At 47.2% G+C, this 9,878-nt stretch overlaps 1 protein-coding gene across 1 annotated transcript in view; it reads right to left on the reverse strand.

Annotated features, from left to right (window-relative positions):
* Brinp1 (BMP/retinoic acid inducible neural specific 1) overlaps positions 1-6,656 on the reverse strand; it is a 203,769-nt gene extending 197,113 nt beyond the window's left edge. The window contains exon 1 of the mRNA XM_004641465.2: positions 6,404-6,656. The gene's annotated coding sequence lies outside the window, so the exon portion shown is untranslated. The remainder of the gene's footprint in view (positions 1-6,403) is intronic.
* Between the last annotated feature and the right edge of the window lie 3,222 nt (positions 6,657-9,878).

The raw sequence follows: 9,878 nt of genomic DNA on the forward strand, positions 1-9,878 counted from the left end.
CTCTCACACACACACACACACACACACACACACGGCTAGTTCTCTCTCATTTATAAACTCGTATCCTCAGAAAAGGATTTCCTTGTCTCACCCATCCAAGGGTATACCATCCACACTTCCCTCTAGCATTTTTCCCAGTTACATGAAATTACATATTACTCCCCAATATGACATTCAGTATTTGCACTGATCTATATGCTTCCTTATTGGCCATCAATCTCTCCACTAAGTGTGAGCCCCATGGGAAAGCGGGCAATGTTCATATACACTTCTGATGTCCATAACGTTACTGCTCAATACGGTAACAAATAGACATATAGAACTATGTAAGTTAAAATGAAAAGTCAATAGAAATTAAGCCAGACATGGTGGGCGATATTTCTTTAGTGAGACAAGTGATATAGTGGCTCTTCTCCACTTAGAGAAGGTAATGCCAGAGATAAAAAATGGCTCATAAGGAGGCCTACCTAGGTCTAGGGGAGTGGGAACCAGGCCTCTAGTTAGGGGCCTTGTGTTCTCATGATTCCATGACATAAAATTTGAAACACAGGGAGATATAAATTAAAGAGATTCAGGCACTATGTCCATGACTATTTAGCCCCTGTCCTCCTTTTCCACTGTAATTGCAGCGGCCAGAGAAGAAGAATAACATGATGGTGTCTACTTTGCAATCTTTTGGAAACTTGCCCCAAGATGAAAATAAAAAACAGCTAAGGGTATATAGCTCAGTGGTAGAACACTACTGTGGCATGCCCTAGGCTCGAGTGGTTTAGTCTTTAGTACCAACAAAAAAAGGAAGGAAGAAAAGAAAGAAGGAAGGAAGGAAGTTAAATACAAAAAATTCAGTTTATCAGTAGTACCAGCCACATTGCAAGTGCTCAGGAACTGCATGCAGTTAGTGGCTAACACTTTGGAGAGCACAGTGAACATTCCAGAAAGTTCTGTTTGATAGCACTAAACCAAGCAATGTTTAGATATTTGTAGAATAACTGAGTGGCCAAATGCTTTCTTTTAATCCTCACTTCAATTTCAGATATTCTCTCTCTCCCCCCCACCACAGTTCTTTCTAAACTGTGAAAATGACAGAAACTGGAGAATACCAGGGGCACAATGTAGAACAGGATAAAGGGCCTCCAAACAAACGGTACGCAATACATGGATACACAGAATACTTATGGTGATAGGATTATATTTTCATAATGACTGAAGAACTGAAAGAGCATTCTATTATATGATTTCAGGGACTTACAGATAGAAAGTAAATTTAGGGTCAAAGTAAGAAAATGTCTCACTACAGCTTTCCAAATGTAATATGGATGAATTTGTGTGGTAAGACATACAGTCAGTAAAAGTACTAACTCTGAGCCTGAATAGCCATGTAGTAGGTATGGTACCCAACAGACTTTTAATTCTTAAGTAAGAAGAAAAATTTGGGGCTGGGGCAGTAGCTCAATGGCTTAAGCATCTGTCTGGCAAGCACAAGGTCCCAAGTACTTCATGCTATGCTGCTCCCAGGCATGTTAATCTGGCCACCAAAACTAGACATGGTGGTGGTGTACGCCTATAATCCCAGTGCTGAGGAGGCTGAGACAGGAAGATCACTACCAGTCTGAGGTGCATAGCAAGACCTGGTATCAAATAAATAAATAAATAAATAAATAAATAAATAAATGATTTAAAAAAATGCTAAAAAAAAAAAAAAAAAAGAGAAGGTTTAGCTATTGAAAAATCTCCAGGGGCTGGTGAGATGGCTCAGTGGTCTAAAGCACCTACTTAGAACAAGCTTAGCAAAGCGCAGGGACCACGGTTCAATCCCCCAGCACCACATGCCAGCCAGCCTCGCCCCCAGGTGGGCTGAGCTGGCCACACACACACACACACACACACACACACACACACACAATAATAAAATAAATTAAAAAAAAAAAAAAAGAAAATTCTCCAGAGCTACTTTGAAATGGCTGCATGATACCCTCATACCAGCAACTTCAAAGAGGCCTGGCTGTTTCCACCGTCCAGTGCCCAGCCAGATCATGCATTAACTCAGTCACACACAGGAATGAGCAGAGATGTTTACATAAGGAGTATTTAGGCTCGAATCTGTGCTCCGCTGGTGGTGTGAACTTGGGCAAGGGACCTAACCAACAGGAATCTCACATTCTTCTTCTGTAACAGTGACTGGAACTGCCCTGCTAGGTGGGAAGACAGATAAATGGAGAGAACACAATTAAAGATATTGGAACAGAGATGGGCAGAGTTCACTTCAAGGCAAGATCCTAGAACTCAGCTGGGGCAGTCTTCACTTCAGGGGAGGGTGTAACTGTACTCAGCTGCATGTATCATCAACATCCTTACATTTCAGGTATAAATGGTGTAAATTTGAAACTATAATAATATTGCCCTGACTAAAATTGAAGCCACTGTCAAAGAAAGAATCAGAGCCAGTAGAAGACAGAGAAATGATGACTGTTGTTAAGAGTAGGCATGAAATCTTTATAGAACAAATACTATGTGTCAGTCCCTGGAGACATAAACATGTACCTGGGAACAAGAGAGAACAATACCCATGGAGCTATGGAACAGAGCTAAACAGCACTTCAGATAAAGTTATACAGAAATACAGGACAGAGAGAGATTAATTCTACCATGCGGTATTTGCAAAGACTTTTTGGAAGGGTTACTTGAGCTGGATGTTAAAATATGGGTAAGGTTTTACAAAACAAAGGTAAGAGATGACAGAAAGCGACAAAGACCATCATTATCGTTAATAAAGAAGGATTAGAATTGAAAATAATACCGTAGGAGTAGGGTGCAGAGGAATGACATCTGACAGTGTCCTAATCACTTGGCCCACACTTGTCTTTAATATGCTTACCAGTAATTCAGGATGGCTTTGTGAAACTGTGGATTTTACCAAAGGGGAAGTTAGGGAAAGCGGAAGGGCTAGGTATGCCTGGCCTCAGTGGGCTGTGTAGGTGACACACACTGGTGGCTTCATCTCAGGAACTGAGGCAGAGAAGAGAGAAGACACAGCCAGGAAATGTCTAACCATACAATGGAAGGGACTTTGAGCAAAAGCTCTTTTCAGGGAGACAGAGGACTTTTTGGTCAATGAACAAACTTTCAAAAGCACTAAGAAGGAAATGCCATACTTGAACTGAACAGGAGAGGACATTTTTAGCACACCTACTGTACTGCTACAAATACATTCACTGCAGTCTGAGCTAGGCCTTCTAAACTCAACAGGGGCCCCACGGCTGGTTTGGAATCTCTGAGCTGCTTCTCCTCAGTTGGAATGGAGTCACAGCTCCCCCTTCTGGGAGCTGAAGTGGCAGCCAGTCCTGGAAAAGCCTGTGTGGAAAAGGCTTTATAGAAAGTGGGCCTAAAACCCCAAGCTTCTCAGTAGCAGCCTGCGCTAGAAAAAGAGCATCTAGAAGACTGGAGGCACACTTTGGAGTGATCCCCACTCGGACTTCTCGAGGGCCTCTGACCCGGAGGGCTTTCTATTTCCCGGCCTCTTATGGATAATGACTTTCTATGAGAGGGCTCAATGTGGCTCCAAGGATCCAATCCTCTTTGGGGAACCACAGCCAGTAGAAGAGGTTTCTTCATCAGCAGGTACACGTGTGCATAGGAGTGTATTGTGCTTCAATGAACTTTGTGCCTGAAGTGTAAATACATTTACAGGGGTGAGATTCTAATTAATATGAAGAAATTAAATTGTCTAAAGTATCTATCTGTGTCCATCTATGGGAATATGCTTTGCTCTCTAAAAAGCAAAGATTTTTTTTTTTAAAGAACTTCAGGTACAGTCCAGCTGCTTTGTTGGGTTCTCTCCACCAGTCATAGACAACACTGAGTATTTCAGTATTGGTTTGTGCAGAATAATCAGACATTAGAGAAAGAATCTATGGTGTGTGTGTGTGTGTGTGTGTGTGTGTGTGTGTATGTGGCCAGGAGAGTAACTGAGACTCGGATCTTTCTCTCTGGGGCCAGGTTTCCAGATGAAAAAGGCCTGAAATGCATCCTTGAAATGTGAAGTTTGATAAGGGAAAGCAGATGGTGGTCTTGCGTGGGAGCATGCGGGGAGGCAGGGCAGGGAGTGAACTGCATGGTTCCTGGACAAGGTGTGGAGCAAAAGCACACTGAGCTGACTGACAAGAGATGTGGGCTGAGTCCTGGGCCCGAGTGCCACCAGTTCGCTAGAGTGTTGGGCAATTCTCACGTCCTCTCCAGGTCCCAGGGTGTTGCCTGTCTGCTCTTTAACATTCCCTCTGGCCTCAATCATCAGGAAAGAGCAAAAATGAGAACAGGGCTCAACATGAGGTCCCCTCTGCCTTTGCACCCCTTACCCAAAATGAACTAGGGGTCTTGCTCTAGCCAAAGCTGCCTGAAGTGGACTCTCAGTAGCCAGCTGTGTCAAGGCTCCAGCCAGAGGCGTCAGCTTCTGGCCAGAGGCTGGTATGTCTGCAAGTACCTGCAGGTAGAACCTCACCCACCAGCCAGGGCAGGTTCCTGCAAACACGTTTGCTTTTTTCTCTCCCCGGAAGACACACATGTGCATAAGTAAATAATTCCAAGTTAAGTATATGTCTTCCTTCACAAGAGGCCTTTTACGTGGTTCCTTTAAGCCAAGGTAGGCAAGAAGCCATGTCCCACCATCTCAGCACTGTCCTGCCCTAGCTTCACTGCCTGGGAAGACGGCTGCCGCTTACCTTGAGAAAGTACCAGCTGCTGAGTCTGGAAGCCATGCTAACAGCAGTAAAACTCAGCATTTTTGCTGAGTAGGACAAGCCTTTAACAGGCAGCCGGAAATCAAATCAATGGCTGGCCGGAGAGCCCAATCCCAACAGCACCTAGCCAGGATGGCCAATGGATTTACCTCTAAAGATGCCCAAACAGTATAGAAAAGGGCAAAAATCTCAGGCTCTGAAAAGGTGTTGGAAAAGAGGGCCTCGACCTAAGCTGTCTGTGATTTTTCCCATGGCCCCTCTGCCCTTGGCAGCATTTTGGAGCCAAGCAAGAGATCCAACATGCAAATCACACAGCAGTTAAGTTAATTATCACCACATTCTGTCATATGTCCCTGACCCACGGTCCCTTCATGATTTGTAGAACTGAAGCGCGTACACACACACACACACACACACACACACACACACACACACTCATTTCTCCTCTCTGGCTTCTACTAGTATCCTCCAAACTCCAGTGAGGCCATGAGGAAACACAGTTTTGGAAGAGATTTTTTTTGGGGGGGGTTGTTCCCAAAGCTGACTCAGATAGGGAGGAAACAAGGACTGACTGTCTTATGGAAGGGCTTCATTTGTCTTCTCCCATATCACCCAGCACTGCCCAAGAGAGAGAAGAATGTCTCCGAGAGCCTAGGCAGCTGTGGAGGGCCAGCAAATCCCAGATGAGGCTTCCTCCTTTCCCCAAGAGGGATCCGTGTGCAAACTTGCCAGATTCTCCCCAAAAGCGTCAGAAGCAGGCAGCGCTGCTGGGATTACAAATCAAGAGCCAGGGCAATCTCCATCCAGACTTGCCAGTCCCCCATAAAGCAGCCCACAGGCCACTTCCTCCTTTCCCTGTCAAGGGCTACCCAGTGTCTCCCAATTCCCATCAGAATCCTGGAGTCTGCCCAGTGTGGAATTTAAAGTGACAGCACCATCTCCTTTGCCTCGGGGTTTGGTCATTTCCCTTTCGTATTAAACGCTGGGTCCAAGAGTGTAGCAGGACTCCATGGTTTGGAGGAATTTTTCTCCAAGGGTACCAACACCGGGTAAATAAGATGCCATCCATATCCTCTTCATCTTCCCCAAGCCCAAACCCAAACCCCCAGCCCCGAGAGAAAGTCCACAGCGGGTTTCCCGATGGCTACGTGATTCTATAGTAAGGATCCCGTTCCGTGTAAGCGGGAGAGACCTAATTAAAAACACACACAAGCGCACACATACAAATACATACGTACAAACATGCATACACACCGCGCAGTAAGTAGGTTATAGGACCTCTCTCTTTACCCCCCTCCAACACACACACACCCACACACACACACACACACATGCACGCACGCCACAAACATGCATCAAACGCCAGGGGCACCGCACACACAGACACACACCACCACATCAAGTTCCTACCATGGTACACACGTCGGGAGCGCGCGGGGACACACGCACCGGCACGCGTACCACTTACTAAAACCCACGTTTAACCCTTGGCGCCTTAGAGACCAAGGACCCCCCTCTCCTTTGCCTAGAACCTGCGAGGACTTGGAGGCGGCAGGCGAGGAAGACCAGACGAGGGTGTTGGGAGGGGGAGGGGAGGGCGCCCCGAATGCGGTCCGGGCGGACTCCAAGGGCAGCGGGGCTGCGGGGAGCTGCACCCGGCGCCGCCTTACCTGGAGTCAACGTCCGTCTTTGGCGGAGAGCTCCGGGCGGACGCTTTTTATTCGGCTTGGTAGGAACTTGGGAGAGCCCTGCGTGCAGCTCGCATTCCGGGGATGGCGCGCGGACTGCAGGCGTGGGGGTACCTGGCTCCTAGCAGCCTGGCTCATACTCAGCCGTCAAGTCCCCTTCCCTGGTCCCGAGGACAGGCATGAATCCCGGTTCTGGAAGGCGTCCTCACTCCCTCTGCCTCCGGCTCTCGGGCTCTCGCTCCGGCGCCCGCCTGCGCTCTCCTCCTCCGCCTCCCCCCGCGCCGGATCAGTTCGCAGCCGTGGGGCCCTGAGCGCGGCGGCCGGCGAATGGCGAGGCGAGCCCGAGTGCGCCGCGGTCTCCGGCGGGCGGGCGGGCGGACGGGCGGGAGCCGCGGGGGCCGGGCCAGGCAGGGGGAGGGACTTCGCCGGCGACTGGCGAAAATGAATGGGGGAGCGGCTGCCGGGGGCGGGGAGGGAGGAGCAGAGCCGAGGGTTTATTCTGAGGAGTGTTTTGTAGAGCTTTAGGCGGAGGAGGAAGAGAAGCGAGAGGAGCTGAGAGAGGCCGCCTGAGGGTGGGGCGGCCTGGGTGGGCGAGGACCAGCCTTTGGGGGTCCCTCGGGGCGGGGCCGGGGCGGTGCGTGTCCGAGAGTCTGAGCCTCCCCCGGGACCCTGTGTGTGCGCGCCTTCCGGATCGCGGTGTTTTGCGTGTCTGGAGCTCGTGCGTAACCAGGATCTTAGTCTTTCTGAGTATGCGGTGTTTCTGTGGCTGCGTGTGTCTGCCCGAGTGTGCGTTTTGTCTGGGGAGGTACCCGTGTGCGTCCCGTTGTGTCTGTGTCTCTGTGGGTGTCTGAGACTGTTTCTCTCTGTGTGGGCGGGAGCCCACACACCCTCCCAGAATTAAGCAAAAGCTTCTCTACGTGGGCGGGAGGTAGGAGCGAGAAGCTGAGAAGCATGCAAAGTTCTCTGGAGACCACCAGAGACCAACCAGGAGGAGAAGACGCAATAAGACGTGAATACAGAGCCAGAATCTCTGCGTTCAACCTGAGGTGTAGCTTGGAGCTACTGGCACGGGGCCTCACTGACTCGGAGGAGCAGGCCCTCGCGAGATCAAAATTCCCACATTTTGCAAATTCTCCGTGCCTAAGTACTCTGGTTCCCTCGTGATTTAAACCACATCAGTAATGCAGACTCCTAGTCTCTTAAAGAAAAGGCCAGGATAGGAAGCACCTGCTAAGCGGCAGGGGGCCTGAAAAACAGTGTTGGGAAATTTAAAGGAACACAGAAAATGTGCATGCTCTCCGAAGGGGCTAGCATCTTGGTCGATGAGGTTGGTAACATTACTTACCCCTAAACTTCACTTTTTAATCCGTGCCATAGGATAAAGTTACCACCTGTTTAATAAGGTTGATATGAAATTTAAGTGATTTAATGTCTAAAGGCACTTAAGGTGATACTCCCCATCTAGTGAATGTTCAGCTTGTTATATGTTGCTGTGATTCCTATTGGGGTTAATGTTTTCACTATACAAAGTGTGATATGAGAGAGGACCAGAAGGAAGACCTAGGCGGACATAGAAGATAGTGAAATAGTTGAAAGAGTCTTAGAGACAAATAGGAAAGAAATACTTGCATAGTGGACTGGGAGCTTGGAAAAACTAATGTAACTGAGCAGGAAGGAGGGAGGCAGAGCCACCTAGAAGGAGCCAAGAAGCAGGAGGAAGAAGAGAGAGCAGAAAGGTGCAACACCCAATTCCGAGGTCCTTTACGTCCTCACGCTAAAGGAGAAAGAAATCAGCACCATGGATAGCCCTCCAGCCACTGACCAGCCTAGAGACTTCTCTTTCTGCCTGTTGGAAACTTCCTTTCTGCTTGGACAGTCTCCTTTACTTGACTTCTGGTCCAGGTTCAGGTCTTAGCCAGCAGCTACGGAGGAAATTCTGACTTTGAATAGCTCCCCACACACCTTCATTCCCCATCCAGGCTGGAATGCAGCCCCGGTTGCTATCACTTATCCATTCCTCCCATTTCCTTTTTCTCTCCCATTCTTTATCTACTAGTACCCCATACCTTCCCTCATTTCACTATCCCATTCTCTCTGTTTCTTCATCATCCCCCAGCTCAAAACTGTTTCCTTGAGCCATCGCAGGCAGCAAGCAGCCTACCTGGTATTACAATCCTAAAATCAGTCTGACATCTTATTCAGGCACCTTCAGATGAGGATCAAGACTGATTGATTTGGCTTCCTTGCAATTGGTCTTCCAGGATAGGTTGTGCTCTGGCTCCCTTAGAAGGAAGTAAATTAACTCTATGGAATATATTCCTGTGTTTACCCCTCCTTCACACAACACAAGCAGTGTTTCTCCCAGGAAACAGAATCTTTCTGTTTCCAAATACTGTTAGAATGAGAAGTAGAGAGAATTGTTGAACTTCTACCATGGACCAAGTATTTCCCTTGGCTATTCCCTATATTACTGTTTATATGTCTCAAATGCTATAAAATATGTATTGGATAATACCGCCACATTTCCCCATAGTAACTGGGAAGCTAGTGAAAGGTCTTGGAATCTAATGGAGTCACTGCATATAAACTTAAATGTCTGGACCATTGCATAATCTACCCCAATGGAGGATTTAGTAGCTGTTTCCCCTGGAGAAGGTGGTGATAGCTTTGCACAGGCAGATTTAAGGCTCACTAGAGCCTTATGGCTCCTGAGTTTTGAATAAAACTCCAACCTTTCTAGGACTTCATTCATTTGCATTTGGCTCTATTTAGCTTGCCCGTTTCTATGAAGAAAGGCTAAAAGAGCCATTTTAAACTGTCTCCAAAGACTCCTTGGTCATCAGAAAAGTGCCTAGTGCAAAGCATTCTTAATCATTTATGGTGAAAGCAATCAGAAGCATATGGGTAACATTTCTGCAGAAATACACATGGATGGGAAAAGGTTTAGAGGCCAAAAATATATTTGGTTTTTTTTTTCTTTGCCAAAGAAAGAACATTTAAGGCAGCTTGAGATATGTGAGAAATGTCTTGTTCTTTCTTTGGGGTGGGTGTGGTGAGCAGATGTTAACTATTTGTACTGAATTTATCAAGGGCTTGCATAGGGAGGAGCTGCCAGCATATTAGGGTAGATTTAAGAAACAATTTCCTGTCTGTAGATCTTGGGATGATACTCAGGTAGGACCTTTATAAAGAGCATTTATTTTTTTAAAAATGGAGTGTTTTACAACTTACCAATGAATTCAATGAAAAAATGAACACTATTTTTAGGATCACAGTTCACTTTAAGAATTTCACAAGTTGGGTGGGCATGGTGGCACACACTGTAATGCTACCACTGTGGAGAGCTGAGGCAGGAGAACAAGTTTGATTTGCACCTGGGCTGATTGGCTATGTCAATCCATTAGATTCCCTCCCCCCAAGAAAATTAAAAATAACTTGGCATATAATTCAATGTGGA

The sequence above is a fragment of the Octodon degus genome, unplaced genomic scaffold, assembly GCF_000260255.1.
Source record: "Octodon degus isolate 3935 unplaced genomic scaffold, OctDeg1.0 scaffold00137, whole genome shotgun sequence".
Taxonomy (NCBI): domain Eukaryota; kingdom Metazoa; phylum Chordata; class Mammalia; order Rodentia; family Octodontidae; genus Octodon; species Octodon degus.